Raw genomic sequence first — 19133 nt, 5'->3', positions numbered from 1 at the left:
AACATAAAACAAAGCCAGTAGCAAGGAGGACAGAACATGGGCACTGGCAAAGAAGGACCCAGCAGAAGAAGCTTCCAGGTGACAGTCACCTCTAGCAGCTGGTGCTTCCATGCTTCTGCTGTTTATGGGTACAGCCAAAGTCTACAGCAAAACACAAAGAATAAGCCAAAAAACCCTTTCAGGATTGCACTCAGTAAAGTTCTGCTTACAGGAGACACAGTTCACCTCCTATTTGCCTGACCTATTCTGTTTTTTGGTCTCAGTTCAGAACCCAGTTAAGTTTGCTACTACGCACTGGAACAGACTGCCCAAGGAGGCAGTGGATGCCCCATCCCTGGAGGCATTCAAGGCCAGGCTGGATGTGGCTCTGGGCAGCCTGGTCTGGTGGTTGGCGACCCTGCACATAGCAGGGGGATTGAAACTAGATGATCACTGTGGTCCTTTTCAACCCAGGCCATTCTATGATTCTGTGATTCTAGAGGATTACTATAAAGCAATGCACTTGTTTTACTCTGCTATTCAAACTCGTGCCACATTTTTGGGATATCACACATTCCTGCTGAAGGCAGACCTGAAGATCATTATATCAGTCTAAAAGGAGAAAGATTTTTAGATAGGCAAGATAAAAACTAGATAGAAAAAAAAAATCATTCCTCAAAATAAATCTTACTTGAGATCAACCCAAGAATTCCTTGCACTGTTTGGTCTCAATGCCTTCACCAGATGGAAAAGACTACAAAAAATTGCACAACTTCCGCTTGGGGAACCTGCCACATTGCCTAATGTGCTGCTGGAAAGTCATGGATCACCTAACGCATTCTGTGCGCCACACGTGCACAAGATGCTCTGTGCCAAGCATCCAAATTTAAATAAGCAATATAATGATAGAAGGTGGATCAAGTTACTTAACAGGAAAGAATGTGTAAGAGGTACGAGATTGTTCAGATGCCTGAGCAGACAACGGATGCCTTTTTTTATGCTTGCATGCTAGCACTCCACCAAGGTCTACCAAAGAACTGAATGGATGGCAGTGCAACAGGAACATTGCTTTCTGTGAGGAAGGCACATGTGGTATTTAGTTCCTACGTTTAGGCCAGTCAAACTTGGGCTTTTCCACCTTTCAGAGACAGCTCACATAAACACTGTTTGAATACTTCGCAATCCACAGAAGTGTCAGTACAGATAAACACAACTGTCCACAAGATTTGTATGTTCTTCCTTAGAACATGTAGAATCTCATGTCCTTAGACATGTAGAGTCTCAATTCATCTACCAGTTACATACCGTGAGCATATGCAAGTATTCTCAGGTTTGTTTCCAAGTTCAGGATGAGGATGTAGTCACAGAATCATAGAATGACCTGGGTTGAAAAGGACCTCAAAGATCACCTAGTTTCAACCCCCCTGCTATGTGTGGGGTCACCAACCACCAGACCAGGCTGCCCAGCGCCATGTCCAGCCCGGCCTTGAATGCATCTTACTGCTTGCCTGCAACACCCATTCATCTTAAAAACTTTCCCACTGCTTCATCCCATGTTTTCCTCAAGTATGAAAGCACAAATTCAGAAATATATGAATTTACTCCTGAAAACTGTGTTTTGAACTTAACTTGGCACTTCAATTTTTGGAAAGATTTACTAAAGACAATGTTGCTCTTTGGATCCCCAACATCTTTTAATGCGTACCCTGTTTTTAAAAGGAGCTTGCTGTAGAAGATGGCCACGTCGTAGACTTCCCAAGCAATTAATGCATTCCCTACATTCATTTCCTTTAAAAAAAGAAAAAAAAGAAAAAAAGTGCTACAGTTAGAGGGCTCATTGAAGCATTTTGCCCATTTATGGCAAGTCCTCACATGCAGACCAGTAGATGAGGAATTTCCTTCCAGCTTTAAGGTCCGAGTGCTAAGAGAAGTAAAGTGCTCCATATATGACATTTAAGCAGAATTGTTTTCAATTCAGTAATTTTAGACAGAAATTCTCAAAATTTTAACTTAAAAAAATGATGAACTAACATACTGATTGATTATGAAATTAACATACCCTCATAAACCAGCTTCTCCCTACTTGAGACATCAAGGTTTCAGTGCTCCTCAACCACGATGACTCCTAAAACGACTGTGAGCCCACATTTCATTGAAAACCACTCGCATCTGACTTCCACGGATGCAACACGACATTTACAGCTCATTTGTTACAATGGCTGCTGCCTTCTGTCACTGAAGGAGAAGATGGTATATGTTTATTAATTCATCGTGAACTCTGGGACATGGGGGTAATGAGGCTCCATTCTGCCTGAGAGAACTGGCTGTAGCCCAGGGCATGGTCAGGTACTGCAATACCTGGAACAAAACCCCTTAACAACGCTGGAAATTCCTTAGTGACACAAAAATCATAGAATCATTAAGGTTGGAAAAGACCTTGAAGATCATCTAGCCCAGCCATTGAAAACCAAACAGTTAGGTCTTTTCCCACTTAATGTTTTCCCAGGAAGTCTTAACTGCAGAAATAACAGTACAATAAGACTACAGTCTTTCATAGAAGATCTTCTTGACATTTCTTCTGGAGACTCCTTTGCTAGAAAGGGCATTCACTAAAAAACAGTGAAAGACAGACCTGTATTTATCAGCCAGCATGCACACGGGAGAAAAAACATGGACTGTAACAGCTTTTCAGCAGCTTCTTTACTCTTGTCAAGCAATATTCATTAGATTTCTAGTAGTTTAGAAGCATCCACTTGTGCAAGTTCCAGCTGGCATGGAAATCTCACCTTACAAGAGGAACTGCTTTATCTTACAAGACTATAAAACACCTAAGCAAACAGTGGTACAATCATTTTCCCAGATAGCAACCAGCAAATGACCCCACAATAAATACAAGGAATAAAAAAAAGCCTCAGGAAGCCCTATTGATCCAGGTGCTGAGTTCTCAGCTTCTTGGAGCCCAAGGTGGCTGGTGGAGCAGGAAGCACTCACCTAACCTGGTTTCCTCCAGCACCACTCCTTGACTCCAATTCTTGAATCACTGCTCTGCCTGACTGGTGGGGGCAGAAAAAGCACTAACACCATGCCCAAAGGCATAGGTAGCAGCCACAGAACACCCGGCCCTGCTCTCTCTGGGAGTCACGAGTCTAATCTTGTCCATCTCTAGCTGTTATAATAGTATGATTTCATCAGCAGCTTATATTAGCTGTGAAAAGCACACAGTTAGATAAGGCATTCAAAATTAAATCCAGACAGCTGAACGTATGAGAGTATCTCAGATTTAATAGCTGGAAGCACTTGTTTTAATTTTTTTATGCGGAGGAATTCCAAAATAGCTACAGAGTTGCCATCAATAGCAAAAAAAAAATAAATACATTAATTAATTTCAAAAAGCACAGCTCATAGGACTCAGGGGTAGCAGAAATGGAAGTGATTTCCCAGAAAGCTCTGACACCAGTCAAAGAAGTACAAAAACAGTAAAGCAAGATTACTGCACCAACACTGATGTACAAGATGAGCAATCTAAGGGGAAGAAGACCCAGGAGACCGTTTGCATGCATTCCCAGAAAGCTTACGAGAAAGTTGCTTTGTTTTGGCTTTCATACTAAGCTCTGTAAAACTGTAGGCAAAGGGCACGAAGGCAGGCAGTTACCGTATAAGGCAGAGAACACAATATGCAATCAATACAGAGAACCAAAACAGATGGAAGGGAGCTGACAGCACGCGGTGAGGCTTTGTTTTTAAGCAAACACTTTCCTTTACCTCAGGTAAAATAACGTTTGCAGTGCGTCACTAATTGCTGCTGATAGACACTCCCTGTCTCAGTGCTCCCAAGTGATCTTTGTTTTCTCACTTGAGCAGGCATGGTGGTTATTTCTAAGCTAAGTCCATCCAGCAGCTCCTGCTAAGTGAAGGATTCGGGGAACCAGCTGCTGGGGCTGGCTCCTGTCTATGCAGGTCACACAAGGAAGTCAGCTGGAACTAAACAGCGTTAAATTAAAACAGTGGAAATTCAGCTTAGACGTTAGGAGGAAAATTTTGACTCAGAGGGTGGTGAGGCTCTGGCACAGCTACCCAGATAAGCTGTGGGTGCCCCATCCCTGGAAGTGCTCAAGGCCAGGTTGGATGGCACCCTGGGCAGCCTGAGCCGGTGGGTGGCAGCCCTGCCCACAGCAGGGGGCTTGGAACTGTGTGGGTTTTGAGGTCCCTTCCAACTACCCAAGCTACTCTATGATTCTGTGAAATTACAGAGTTAATACTGCTAACAGCATTCTCAGCAAGAAGGGTGGCATGGGCTTTATCCCATCCTAGCAGTAAGACCATAAATACTCCACGGATTTCTGGAATCTGGAAGCCCACACTGCTTCCTGCCAGCATCTCCACCTTCCTAGTATTATTAGCACATCTTACTTGGGTACCTATATGGAGGTATATTCCTTGCATGTACAGAAGAAGTGAAGCAGAGACCCAGTGTCTAGGGTTTGGTTAAAATGTATTTAGACATAACACAGCCATTTCTGTGACATGGCTGCTTCTAACCTATAATCTAAACGCTCACTTAAAGGTTCACACAGGGATGCATGAGATGGGAAAAGTGCTTTCGCCACTGACCTAACAGAATTCTTATGACAGCAGGTTATTTTAAAGGATAATGGAAAACCCATTTGCTTCAGAACACCACAGGAGTTTCTTAAATCATTCCAGCCAAGATATTACTTCTCATGCTCAGCTGTAATCAAAGCAGGAGTGGGCTTTAAGCAACTTCAAGTTTAAGAAGTAGGAGCGAGAGTTATTCTTTCTTAAGAAGACAGTTTCCTCTCAGGACTGATGACTTTAAAACTCATTTTATCCAGTTACACCATTCTGCAGCTGAAGCTAATTTATTACTTTTTTTTTTTTAACTTAAAATAGTTCAGATTATGAAATACTTCTTTCTGCAACTGCAACTCAATTTCCTGAGGAGAGTTAGCAGTAAACATGAGGCTACTGATGGGAATAGGAAAATAAGCTCCCTGAAGGAGTGAACTTCGTTCCTCCCCTTTCTCCTCATCTACCCTCTCTCTCCCAGGGGAGTTTCCCCTATCTGGGAATTATCTACACTGGAATTTATTCTTGGTCATGTCTGGATGTCCTGTTCTCCCTGAAGTCAAGGCTGAAACTTGTTTTGCAAACCCAACAAGGACGTGTCACTTGTCTCAATGAGAGTAAGCACATTTAATGATGTATCCACTCATCAAATCTAGGAAGACAAGATACATGTTACTTCAATCAGTCAAGAGAACTTCAACCTCTTGTGTGGGGGGACTGGCATGCATACCTTCCTTTGCATGCTGTATCACCTGTAAGGGCTTCCAAAACAATTCCACACTTATCCATACAGTAGACATTGATGAACTACAGAGAGATGCAGTAACGATCTCTCCACTTTGAAGCTCATCCCAAACACAACAAATACACTACACTATTTAGATCTATTCTGTTGGATAGATTTATTTTTCAATCATAGGTAGCATAGTCTCAGGTGTTTCAAAACCAAATTTTACAATGAAACGGGAGTAAAAGATTCAGAGGCTTATCAAGTGAACATTATTAAAACTGTAAATGTTTAGAAATGCATATGAAGCCAGCTAACCAGAAAAATGTGAAAAAGTGTCCAATTAATTTGAGAAGCTCAATTAAGTTCAAAGACTAAGATGGAATTTAGTTTGTATGGATTTGTAGCTGTTACATGAACAGAAGTGAGTAAAGCTCAATATATTAACATCTTCATATCTTAAAAAAAGAGGAATCAAGCTGACACAAGTAGGATTATTTTTTGTGTGTGTGTGTGAGAGGAGGCTGGTATAAAACGATTATGATGTATATTAATGCAATGACAAATTGTAAGTAAAAGCAATATAAAAACATAAGCAAACACGTCCATTCCTCCAAATAAAGTACTTGGTATGTAAAACATTTTTAAGTGGTATACAAGAGCATTCAGAGTTGATACTGGCCAGGCTGAGGCTGCCCTATTCAGACAGTTCAGTTCTTGTAAAATGACTTTTACATCTTGTTTCTCTTCATGGAAACACTGGGAATGACTAGCTCAGTCTTGGATGTTCAATTTTATGTCATAGTAAAACTACTGCAGACCTTCTGAAGAGTATATGAGGTGATGGAAAGTGAGCTTCTATTGCCTCTACTACATGAGACAACTGTCCTCTACTACATGGTGTGCAGAGCTGAGATTTCATTTCTCTGTGTTTGATCTATAATCTCCACTTTTACACATGCTTACTCTTCCCCACTACTGAATAAGTATGAAAGGACCTATTCTATGCCAAGATCCTTCTGCTTATCTCAATCTTTGCTCAACTTATGTGACTGCTTCGAAGATGCATTACATATGAAGAGCTATTCAAATCACTCACCAGCATGTAATAATTGAGACAGTATCACTTTCCATTAGTAGCAGCCTCATAATAATTGTTAGTCAAATTGAAATGATGCCAGAGGCTGACCATAGCGGATAGGGAATCCAGGAGAACACTGAGTTGCCACAAGGAAATTATGAGGCTCGACAGCATTTTCACATTAACTGAAAAAAATCCTACCCAACAGCAAATTGAAACTTGTGCCCTTTTTTGTTCTGACTTCAGAAGAGGAAAGTACTTCAAGCACCCATTAGAAATCAGTTCATGGTAAGAACATGCTAAAAGAAGAGCTTAGAAAAAATTGTTACCTACAAGCTCAGCTAATGACAGGAACACAGAACAAATTCTGCTACAACTTGTTAGGTTGACAGGTCTGAAGCTTTAGGTACGAGCACAGATCAAAGAACAACAGCCTTCCAAATAGTTCCCTAAAGCATCAAGACTGAGCGCTCATCACTTCTGGAAATCAGTCTGGCTCAGGTGGATAACCAGGTAAGCAGGAGGCTAATTTCAAGGCAGAACTTCTAAGGGACACATAAGATAATAACAAACGTGCCATATAACAACATCCTGGTGTAACACATGGAAGTGCAACATGAAACGTAAGAGTTACAAGACTTATTTCCAATGATAACTATTTGATGACTCTACAGTTCAGAAGTAAAGAACTACAGTGCCAGCATTTTGGGTTTTTTTTCTGGACCTATCAATATAGGCAGGAAACGAAGACTAAAGTAAGGTAATGCTGCTGTAATTTAAGCTGACCGTGAAAATTATTTTACCAGAAATAGAGTCATCTTGCAGGCAATTAGTATTATTATTATTTTCCCCCCAGGAGCCTTTCATTGTTAACATACAGCTACACCAATTACCGGCTGTGGGTTCCCAAGCAGTTAAGAACTGCTCATGATACACATGCTTCACAAATTGCCACACTTCGATAAAACCTCAGTGATGCACACCTTCCTCTCAAAAATCAGGATTCCCCCCCTCCCCACAGTCTTTAAATGACCACATTTCATAATCTGGAAACCTACAGTTATAGAGCTGTCACTCTTCTAAGAAAAAAAACATCCCCGCATGATTTGTACCCAGTTAATGGAATACTCTCAATCCAGTTCAATCCAGCAAACAAAAGATATTTAGATATTTAGAAGACTTGTATACTACGCAAGGATTTAAAAAGAGCACCCCTTATTTAATGATTTTCTCTATAGCCTGTGGCAAGCTTCTCTACTTTCTACTACCTTCTCCGATTTTAGAAGATTCTTTAAATAGGAAAAAAGCTTTAAGAAAACAGAGGAGGATACTTGATGAAGAAAGCTATCATCCATTGCTTCTAATTCATGTTCTTTGATTTCTTTTTCAGGGTTTAATCCACCGTGGTTTTTAGGGGAGAAAAGAGGACATGCGGCTATTGAAGCAGTCAAATCCGAAGACTTTTTAGTCTCATAAGAACAAAGCATGTGGTAGTTAAGCTTTTACACATCCCCTATTATGTTAAAACATGGAAGAATACAACACTTTGTGCTCTGCAGTTCTCAGAAGGAACCTGACAGGAAGCTGACACGCAGCTAACAGCTCAGTAATACCGACCTAAGAAGAAAAAGCACATAATTACTGACATAGCACCAATCCTCTCAAAACAAGCAGAGTTCTGCCTTCAGAGCAAGACCTGGTATTTTAAGGGCTGAAATTAGTTAGGGGAAGAGGTGAAAGAGCAAAGCAACTCCAGCTGCTAAAAGCACACATACGTGCTCCAGGCATTTATCAAAATGTTAATGGACAAAAAGCAAAACTGTATGTTTCACCCTGACTGCAGGGAGAACAAGTGGAAAGCCTGAAATTGGCAGAAAGAATTGTCTGAGTAGTGACAAGAGGAAAGGTGGAACCCCTGCCAGATGGGAACCCTCCTCAACAGTTGGTGCTAAACATGCAGCCAACAAGGAAGAGACGCACCTGAAAGCTGTGATGCTGAAGATCTCCCCTGGTGTTTTCTCAGGATATCACACCAATAATGTTTGTTGCCGTGTTTGTCCTTCATAGAATCAAAGAATCATTTGAGTTGGAAGGGACCCTTAGAGGTCATCTAGTCCAACTCCCCTGCAATGAACAGAGACACCTACAGTTCCATCAGGTTAATCAGAGCCCCATCCAGCCTGACCTTGAATGTCTCCAGGGATGGGACATCAACCATCCCACTCTGGGCAACATGTTCCAGTGCTGCACCACTCTAATTATAAAAAACTTTTTCCTTATATCAAGCCTAAATCTCCCATTTTACTTGGAAACTCTTTCACCTTGTTCTGTCGCAGAAGACCCTAACACAGAGTTCATCCCCCTCTTTCTTATAGCTCCCCTTTAGATACTGAAAGGCTGCTATCAGGTCTCTCCGCAGCCTTACAGCTGTAAATAAGATTGCAACATCACAGTGGGTTTTTTTGTGTGTGTGTTTTTGTTTTTTTTTTTTTTTCCTTTTTTTCCAGGGTTTACTTAAAAACTCATGCCCATAAAAGGTAAAAGAATTCCAAATGCTCATTTACAAGTATCAGAAGATTTCCACACCAACGCTGCCCAGCACCTTCACAGGCTTTGTGAGCAAGTTCTCTTCAAATACAGGTAAAAAACCTATGGCTATGAGACTCCTTCTAGCAGCTGCTGTTCAAAAACTGGCAAAAAATGGAGTTTCAGAGCTCTGAAGTCCATAGGTCATTTAAAATACCTAAAAGATTGAGTAGGAGAAGAAGCTGCCCTTTCTAATAGAAGACATCCCTTAACCACTTTAAGAACAAAGCTCTATTTGTATTATTTCACTGCTTATCTGAACACCACTCTCCATTACCCAGCAAAACATATGCTGTCCTTCTATGATAAAACACTCTGCACTGAGGCACTCTTACATTTCCACAGGCCTGGAGCACGTGCACTGAGCCCCATTACAGGCACTGCAGGTAGTGCAGTGATAGTCAAAGGAGGACAGAACAGACGTGATGACAGCCGAGACAGCCCTAAAAGGAATGAGGTATCCAACGCTTGGTGTAAGTTTGATGTTTCCCTCTCCTGAGTAAAAACGCAGGGCATGGCTGGGCCCGGCAACCATGGTGGTGCCCCAGGGAAGTTGTATGTAAAGGGCAAAACATCACACAGGCAGTGCTGTACAAAGCACAAGAAACAGCCCTACAAACACCAAGGTGGCAGAGAAAGGAGGGGAGGAGGTGCTCCAGATGCTGGATCAGGCAATCCCCCATAGCCCATGAAAAGGACCCACACCGAAGCAGGGGCAAAGCATGAGGAGGAAGGAGTAGAAGAGTGGAGCTGTTATAGACTGACCAGAACCTGAATTCCTTGTTGCCCATCACTGCTGGAGAATGGCAGGAATGAAGAAGAGCTACAAGATATGGTTTAGTAGCTCGTGGTACCAATGGGAATGGGAAGGCAGTTGGACTAGATGATCTTGCAGGTTGTTTCCAACCTTGTGATTCTATGATTCTAAGAAGCAAAGTTGGGAAGAAGGGGAGAGGGGAGGTGTTTAGGTTTTTGTCTTGGTTTCTCAACATCCAAACTGATTTCAATCGGCAAAAATATGATTTTCTCTCAGTCCAGTCTGTTTTGCTGTGATGATAATTGGTAAGTGAATTCTCTTTAGATCAACCTATGCATTTCTCCATCTCATTTTCTCCCCCTTCCCAGCTGAAGGGGATAAGTGAGTAGCTGGCTGCACGTCTGGATGCTGGACAAGGTTGACCCCACCACAGATGGTTAACAACCAGACAACATTTTACAATATTGTAAAATAGACTTCTTATTGTAAAATAGACTTCTTATCTTCTTCTAACAGCCTAACACCTAGATTTAATCACACTGTTCCAACACAGTAGCAGTCCCTGAACTGAAAGGGCAGCACAGGTCCTACTGCATGCCTTTGCTACCAGTGACTAACTGATAGATGCACTAATAGGGGAGACTTCTAACTTTAATGCAGAAAATGATCACGTGGCAACCACTAACTCTTGCCTCCATGTCTGCTGCTTTGGAGCAGTAGCTTAGTTGTAGGGCTGTTCTCATGCCTCTGTGCACCACCAGTGCTTTACTCTAACAGAAAGGAGCCTTTTACACTTCAACCTTCATATTTTTACATAGCGGTCATTCAGCTGTGTGTTATTGGCTACCAGCTTCCCACATAGACAGCCAAGAACTGGACAGTAGGCTTTTATTTTGAGGTCAGCAAGGAAGAGAGCAAGAAACACCCACCCACAAGCAAAGGTGCAGTAAATAAACCTTGCTGCACGCACAGTGGGCTTCAGAGCACTTGGCAAAGGAACAGAGGTGTGGCTGAGCAGCTGCAATGCCCAGCCTCATTCCTATTGTTCTGCTGCTTTCTCAGAGTTCATTGAGGACCCTGTGCAAGCCTGTTTAATTTTCAAAGAGGAAACTGAGAAAGTATTCCTCGTCATATTACGAAGGGCAAAAAAGTAAGCTTGCTTACTACTGTGTTCATTATACTCACAAGCACAAGTTCTTTTATTTAGCAGATCTGCTTAGCAAATTTGCCTACAGACTCATAGAATCATAGAATCACAAAGGTTGGAAAAGACCCACAGGATCATCCAGTCCAACCATTCACCCATCACCAATGGTTCTCACTAAACCATGTCCCTCAACACAACATCCAAACGTTCCTTGAACACCTCCAGGCTCAGTGACTCCACCACCTCTCTGGGCAGCCCATTCCAGTGCCTGACCACCCTTACAGAGAAGCAGTATTTCCTAATGTCCTGCCTGAACCTTCCCCAGCGCAGCTTGAAGCCATTCCCTCTAGTCCTATCACTAGTCACACAAGAGAAGAGGCTGACCCCCACCTCACTACAGCCTCCCTTCAAGTAGTTATAGAGAGCAGTGAGGTCTCCCCTGAGCCTCCTCATCTCCAGACTGAACAATCCCAGCTCCTTCAGCTGCTCTTCATAAAGCCTGTGCTCCAGACCCCTCACCAGCTTTGTTGCCCTCCTCTGGACACACTCCAGGCCCTCGATGTCTCTCTTGCAGTGGGGGGCCCAAAACTGTACACAGTACTCAAGGTGCGGCCTCACCAGTGCTGAGTACAGAGGGACAATTACTTCCCAAAAAGTAGAGGTGAAGGTTACAGCATTGAATTCATTAGAGTCTGAGGTGTTTAAGGAGATGAAAAATGGAAACCTCTGCTGATTCTGGCAGTAAACCACTACCCTCCTGTCCCACCTATGTTTCTGCATTGTAAGGATGCAGGCTCTAAGCTGTCTCCTTTCACATCCATGTCCAGAAGAGTCCAGATCAGCTGCTTTCTAGAATGGTTCCTAGTAAGCAGGTCTCTATGAAAGAGACCTCTCAAATTCAGCCACGAGATCAGCACTTTATACACCTTGCATGCAATGCGTTAGGTCTGATACACATCAGTGTAGAGCAGTAAGATTTCCATACAACCCCATGCAATAGAAGAAGATATGGTATGAGTATTATTACAACTTGTACTACTTTTTAAGCAAAAGTAGCCCAGCTACACAGTCCAAAGGCTTTTGTGCGGGTGACGGATGATTTTTTTGTTGTGTTGTTTTCTAAGTGAATCACCTTACCTAATCCCTGACAGTGGACACAGATTGTTCGGGTTTTTTTGGAATAAAGAGGTTTCACTGTTCTGCCGCTGTGCTTGTTTGACTAGGAAGCAAGAGAGGAATTGTTCTTCGTTGTATTTGCTAACAGCAGAGAGAAAGAGCAAACAAACCTGTTTGCTCAAATGCTGCCCTTCCACTACTTTGTCATTTAAACAAAAAAGTTGTTGCCATAACGTGAAACAAAAATAGAATGTAAGTACCTCTTAGTTTACTATAGTCTAAGTTCAGAGGCTTCTCTACTTAGATTTGATTCCCCTTTCCCCTTAAATACAGCCCAAGAATCACAGAATGGCTTAGGTTAGAAGGGACCTCAAGGATCACCGAGCTCCAACCCAGCTGCTGCATGCAGGGCCCCCATCCTCCAGATCTGATACAAGGCCAGGCTGCCCAGGGCCCCATCCAACCTGGCCCTGAGCACCTCCAGGGACGGAGCATCCAGAGATTACAATACAACTTTATTATCTCTTTAAAACAGACAGAAGTGGATCAAAATGCGAAAGTCCATAACTCACAAAATGGCAAGAAGTATTTGTTTTGCAGCAATGCAGACTTTTCATATTATCCGATGAGAAGCTGAGCAGTGAGTTTCACATGGACACCAACAGTGACCAACAGTCATCACTTGGCTTCTCAAGTGCTAAGCCTTCCCTTCCTACTCCTCCTTAGGCAAGTGGTAGTACCACCACATTTGGCTAGTCAGTGATCTTCAAATCCAAGATAGCCACATAACACTTTAAAACTTAGTCTGAGTCTCATATTTTTGATAAAGTGAGCTAACGCAAAATTCACAACTGCAGTAGTTCTGAGACTGTCAGTCAAAACATGACTTCTCATGCTTTAGACATGAGCATTTATTATGAGTAATACCCAGTAATAATGAGACTGGATTAATAATTTAGTGGGTGGTAAATAAAAGATGGTGAGGAATATTATTAACATAACTTATTCATGTGTACTAATCATCTGATGAATAAAATGGAAGTGCAAGAAAAAGATGTGGGGGAGGGGAAAGCATGACAGGGTGGAATCAGCTGCAGATTCAAGTTTCACTACTCCTACACAGATGTCAGTTGTACAAGGAACTCCTTCCCTTTAGTCTACATCTACCACCCTAAGAATCTAGAGAAAGAGTTATTCGTTGTAACTGTTAACCAAACTGAAGTTATGCCTGCAAAGAAGCCATTACTGCACTGCAGAGTAAATTGTTTTTCCATTTAGCACCCCTGCTACATGCACGACATATATAGAATTCTACTTCCATTATTTCACAACTTATTTTGCCTTTTATTTTAGACAGACTTTCAGTGAGACCCAAGAGTTTTACAGCCGACAAACCACCAGTAAAACAGACTAAGAATACACCCAGTCAACCATACCACCTGCAACAGAAAATCCATTTACTGTCATCTCAGAAGCCAACTATTATGCCATTAACTGTTCCAAGAGATACCATAATTTGTTCCCATCCAATAGCTCTACTAGAATAGCATTGCTGCTATTGGTACAGCAGCAGCTATGATATTATCTGGCAGCACAGAACTACCTACCAGCTCTTTGTTCCTGAAAATGGTAACAAATCAAGGAAATAACTATACTACAGTGTCATAAAATCAGTGATTCAGTATAGTAGACTCTCCAAAACCATCAGCATACACTTGAGATGTCATCTGCACCAAGTAGATGTGCTGACAAAGGTATTCAACACAGTGTCTCCAATTACAAAACATGAACTAGCTGAATGTACCCAAAACAGAAAGGTTTTCAGATAGACTGAGAGAAGACAAGTTTTTTTCTTGCAGGTACAGCACCTATACTCGCTGATAACACTAAGGTTAATAACTTGCCTAAATCTTAGTACTTGGGAACAATGAAGTCAGAGTAGTATGTCACCATTCAGTGGATCCTTTTAAAATCCTTTGGCACATCCCACAGATGAATCTAAGCATCTGAAAGGAAGCATGCAACCAATTTAATGGAAGAGAAATAACTTACAGAATAAATGACTAAGTTGAGGTCACTCACAAGATCACATTAGAAAGTTTCTGTGTATACTGGATATGAAGTTTCATTGTACATAAATTCCTAATAAAGAACTTCATATCTAATCCTGCCTTTTTGAATCAAATGATATTACCAAAGAGGCTTAATGGAAGAGAGGCTTAAAATATTTAAGTGTCTTAATGATCAAACAGAAATCAGACCACACATCTTCAATGCAGAGTTTTCCAGCAACTGACATTTTTGCAGCTGATGATCAGCCATGTTAGCCATGTAAGCAAAGCCCAGAAGATACTTCTCAGTAACTATAGAGCCAGCACCTGAGCACTTTTCCCTGTACCTTTGTTGCAAAGCAGACAGGTTTGAACAAGAGTTGGAATACATCTTGTGCTCTGACCTGTACCCATCTCAGGCTTTGGTCTGAAGGCTTTCCAAATAGGAAATACTGTCTAATGGACAAGAGCTTGGGTTTAAGAGGAGATGCACTCAAAGGTGTTGTTGAACTAATCCGTTAGGTCCGAGGATCCTAGGCATCCACCTATGCACATCCAAAAACAGGGCTGCCACCTGGCATGTTTCCTGCATGTTAGAAAAGGAATCCAACACCCAAGGTGTCGCTGCCAGTCACTCAAAGGTGGAATTCAAATTCATAGCATCGGGATTTATCAGTTATGCGTTCCCCACAAGTTATTCCCTTTGGGGTGGAGAGATGTGAAACCACAGCTTTGGAAGATTACATTTTAGATGTGCAGTGTAACACAGTACCACACACAGAGTGAAAAGGACAACACGCACCATTCTGAAACCACTGCTAACGTTTACCAACAAAAAAATCCCCCTCCAGGTCCAAAACACTGCCAACATTTTGGGGTTTTGTTACACAGCTCCAAGAGCTGTTTCAGCTCCCAGTGTTTGCAGATTTTTCCCTGCTAACAATTATCCACAACTGTTTTTCCTGCCACGTTATAGAACAATGGGAACGATGAATGTACCCAAGAGCAATATTTGAGTCAAAGATCACTGATATCAAGTGTTGGTATTTGGCATGAGATGAACTAAGTTCTGCTCCATTATGGACCGCTCCCCTCAACCAAAATCCAACTCTGATTTTCCAGAGGAGGAAGAAAACGTCAGCCTAAAAACAGTTAAGGTTACCCACTTTAGAAGCTACAGCTAGTCCCACTATTTCTTAGGTGTTGACAGCAAAAGCTGTACAAGAAAACACAGGCATACTTGAACTGATGTTCATCACAGGGCACTGAGAAGACCTGGGCTTTGCAATATACTCATCTCCTTCAGAACTGGGCAGTAACACCAACAGCCACTAGTGTGCTTTCGCCCACTTTCTTTTTAATCAAGGGTGTTTGTTTATCCAGCCATTACGAACTGAGAGAAAGTACAGTTCTGCTTTGGTAAACTTCGATCGCTGTCAGCTCTCCCCTGGGAATCATTGTTCATAAGGGCAAAATTTGCTTATCTTAATATTTCAGTATTTTCTCCTACTTGTATCAAACATCCTTTGTATCAAAAGGTACACATACCACTGTGTTATTTGAAGCACTTCAAAGCTTTGCTTTTTAAAAACAGCCACTAAGCAGATACTCAGCTGCAGCTTACCTCTGTGAAGAGCAGCGTGAGGGTCTCTTTTACACAATGCTGGGAGCATCTTGCGAGCTCCACACTTGCAAACATGGACAGATGAGACGGATAGGATGCATCATACAGGAGTAGTGGCATAAGGATGCTGCAGCAGGGGAGGGTGCAGGATTGGAGCTCTGTTGTCCTCAACAGAGAAGTGGGAGAGGGGGAAGGCAGAATGAACTACTGTTGCTCTACATAAGTGATATATACCTACCTAACTGCTTGCTGCATTAACAATAAATGCAAGTACCTGAGGAGTGAATTACTGAATACAAGCAGCTTCTCAAAAGCCAATATAGACCATGAGATGAAGCACAAGTGAAGAATGTGTTACAGCTAAGGTAACCAAGGGTTCATTGTTTTTTGTATATGAAGTAGCATAATCAGAGACTGAAGCTCTTCACTTTAAGCCATTCAGTAAAACTTCAGCGTTACAAGAGCCAAGTTACATTTCAAGCACTTATTTGTGACTACATGCAGTTCCTCTTGGTTCTAAAGTTTAAAAAAAAAAAAAAGCACTGGAACATGTGGAAGTTTGGCACCATATGCACGTTGCTTAAGGCACTCTGAGCAACACAAAGGAACAGAAGCAGAACGGTTTGAAATTGAAATACTAAAACAAACAAACAAGAAAACCCTACCTCTTGCCTCACTAGAGATGCAGTCCTTACAAGACAACACAAAGATACAATGAGTTTATATAAAATTACAAAAAAGGAAGGAAAATGACTGATTCTTGGCAAATATATTAACTGACATAGAAGGATGCAAAGATTACCCTTTAAACCCACCGATACTGAGACATAGAGAGTGGGGGTTTTTAATAGACTATCTTAGCTATTTCTGCAATAATAATCCTTCTCTCCCCCTCATCACCTCCAGCATTTTTCTAGTGCACAAAGTACAAGCATCTTATCATGAATTTTGCTGCAGAACTACTTAAACCTTAAGTCGATGAATACTTCTATTCGTATTGGAATACGAATAAGTGGAAACTGATGGAAGAGTGAAGTTTGTTCATCGGTGCAGTCAATGGAACAGACAGATTAGGTTAAATCCCCACTCTGTGAAAATTTGGTGACTGTAACCGCAGCGTGTCCAATCGGGCATAGCTGAAGCACATGTCTAGAAACACTGTCTGTCCAAACATTATGTGGACTCTTAACCACTCGAGTGGCATGAACCACTTTTGCTGTCCAGTGAGATCAAGAGCAGAAATAAGCAATGGGATAACTCATGTCATTTAGAAGCGTTGACAAAGAAAAGGAGACGAAGACCAGTATTTTCTAAATGATATAAATACACATTTTATTGGATTTTTTCCTTCAAATCTCCATTACCACCTAATTTTCCTAATACATCCGTAGTTCATAACCAAGTGTACTTTACACTAGTATTTGTATAACTGACTCTCTAAGCCCCAGTGTGAATTCAGTGTTTGACCTTATAACTCCTGCAGCACACTGAGCCTCCACTTCCATACGTGCTATGACAAACCAGGAAAATCATAATACCAAGACACCACAGCAGAAACGAGTACCAAAGTTATTAGAAAGCAATTTATTTTGAGAAGTCTGAAAATCTTCTCAATATTTCGCATTTGCTGTAGCATCAGGATTAGCGACGCACACATTTCCTCCAGCAGGCTATGAAAAACAAGCTTTAGGGAACCGACACTGAACAAGAGAACATCAGCACTCACAGCAAGCGTATCTCACAGCTGTACTCAAGGATAGTTTGTGACCCCACTGTTTGAGACTTATTTTTCAGTCTGGCAGGGAAGTGATTTCATTACTAATATTAAACTGCAGTATGAAATTTCACACATTCTGGCAGAAAAATATTACTTCTTTAAAAAAAAAAACACAACACTTGAAATCAGCAGGCATTCTGACAGCTGTATTGTGAAAACATTTTCTGATACTATTAGCAAAATACTTCTGGATCTGAAATTCAGACTCTTGATTGTTCTCACTAATTAAATGCAAAAACAATGAAACCCAAGCCTCATATAGGCATTCATGAGGAGGGCCAATAAGATGATCATAGGACTGGAGCACCTCTCCTACAAAGAAAGGTTGAGAGGACTGGAACTGTTTAGCTTGGAGAAGGAGAAGGCTCTGGGGGGACGTCATTGCGGCCTTCCAGTACTTGAAGGGAGCATATAAACAGGAGGGGGAATGACTGTTCACAGGGGTGGACAGTGATAGGACAAGGGGGAATGGTTTTAAACTGAGACAGGGAAGGTTTAGGTTAGATATTAGGAGGATGTTTTTCACACAGAGGGTGGTGACGCACTGGAACAGGTTGCCCAAAGAGGTTGTGGATGCCCCATCCCTGGAGGCATTCAAGGCCAGGCTGGATGTGGCTCTGGGCAGCCTGGTCTGGTGGTTGGCGACCCTGCACGTAGCAGGTGGGGTTGAAACTCGATGATCATTGTGGTCCTTTTCAACCCAAGCCATTCTACGATTCTGTGAAATAAGTTGTAACTAGTCAAAATGAGTACAAACACTAAGTAAAATGGATTGACTATTTCTAAATAAGTGCTCTGCTAACCAAATACAGATTCACAAATGTCGTTCTATTTTGCATCCATAAAATGAACAATTTCTTAATGTCGTACTTCATGTGTAAAATGAAAGGAAATGATCCACAGAAATGGATGGCAAACACATTTATCACATACTGAGGAAGATGGATCAGCATTACCCATTTGTTCTCTATAGCTCTCCCTTCATTGAGAAAGAAGCTGCCTCTTCACCAGTAAAACTATTTTGTTTACAGTGGTGTGGGGACTCAATTACGGTTAGATGCTTTATTAATTCCAACAGTCAGCTTCACCTAAAGCTCACTCCAAGCACCCAGAAACTTTTCCATGATGAATTCAATCCTTTGCTTCACGTACTTGAGTGGCTTAAGTCTTGAGTGCCCACAGTTGCTCCTAGCTCATGCAGTAACCTGAACTGAGCTTCTGAAGAGACAACCCTTAGAGGAAAACTCTTGTATAGGAAAACCATAGGATATCCTGAATTGGAGGGGATCCCCAAGGATACCCGAGTCCAGCTCTTGGCTCCACATAGTACCACCCAAAATCCAAACCCTACACCTGAGAGCACTGTCCAAATGCTCCTTGAGCTCCAGTAGCTTGGTGCCATGATCACTGCCCTGAGGAGCCTGTTCAGTGCCTGACCACTCTCTGGAGCAGACCCTGTCCCTAACACACAGCTGCACCTCCCCTGACACAGCTCCATGCCGTTCCCTCAGGCCCTGTCACAGAGAGCAGAGCTCAGCACTGCCACTCTTCTCCCTGGAAGGAGCTGCAGTCACCATGAGGCCTCCCCTCAGAACCTCAGCTGCTCCTCATACATCTTTCCATTTGGAGCCTCATCATCTTCGCAGCCCTCCTTTGTTTGCTCTCTAGTACTTTTATCCCCTCCTGTGTGCACCCAACCTG

The 19133-nt window shown here is 42.1% G+C and overlaps 2 protein-coding genes across 4 annotated transcripts in view; both read right to left on the bottom strand.

The window, feature by feature from the left end:
- The window catches only part of TBC1D4 (TBC1 domain family member 4), a 107354-nt gene that overhangs the window by 57752 nt on the left and 30469 nt on the right, over positions 1-19133 (bottom strand). The window lies entirely within an intron of this gene.
- Positions 8848-19133, bottom strand: part of LOC124417285 — a 37405-nt gene continuing 27119 nt past the window's right edge. Inside the window, exon 2 of the mRNA XM_046901945.1 lies at positions 8848-9884. The gene's annotated coding sequence lies outside the window, so the exon portion shown is untranslated. The remainder of the gene's footprint in view (positions 9885-19133) is intronic.

This window comes from Gallus gallus, chromosome 1, assembly GCF_016699485.2.
Source record: "Gallus gallus isolate bGalGal1 chromosome 1, bGalGal1.mat.broiler.GRCg7b, whole genome shotgun sequence".
Taxonomy (NCBI): domain Eukaryota; kingdom Metazoa; phylum Chordata; class Aves; order Galliformes; family Phasianidae; genus Gallus; species Gallus gallus.
Note: the sequence above shows the minus strand (reverse complement) of the source record. Positions and strands in the feature narration are given on the sequence as shown.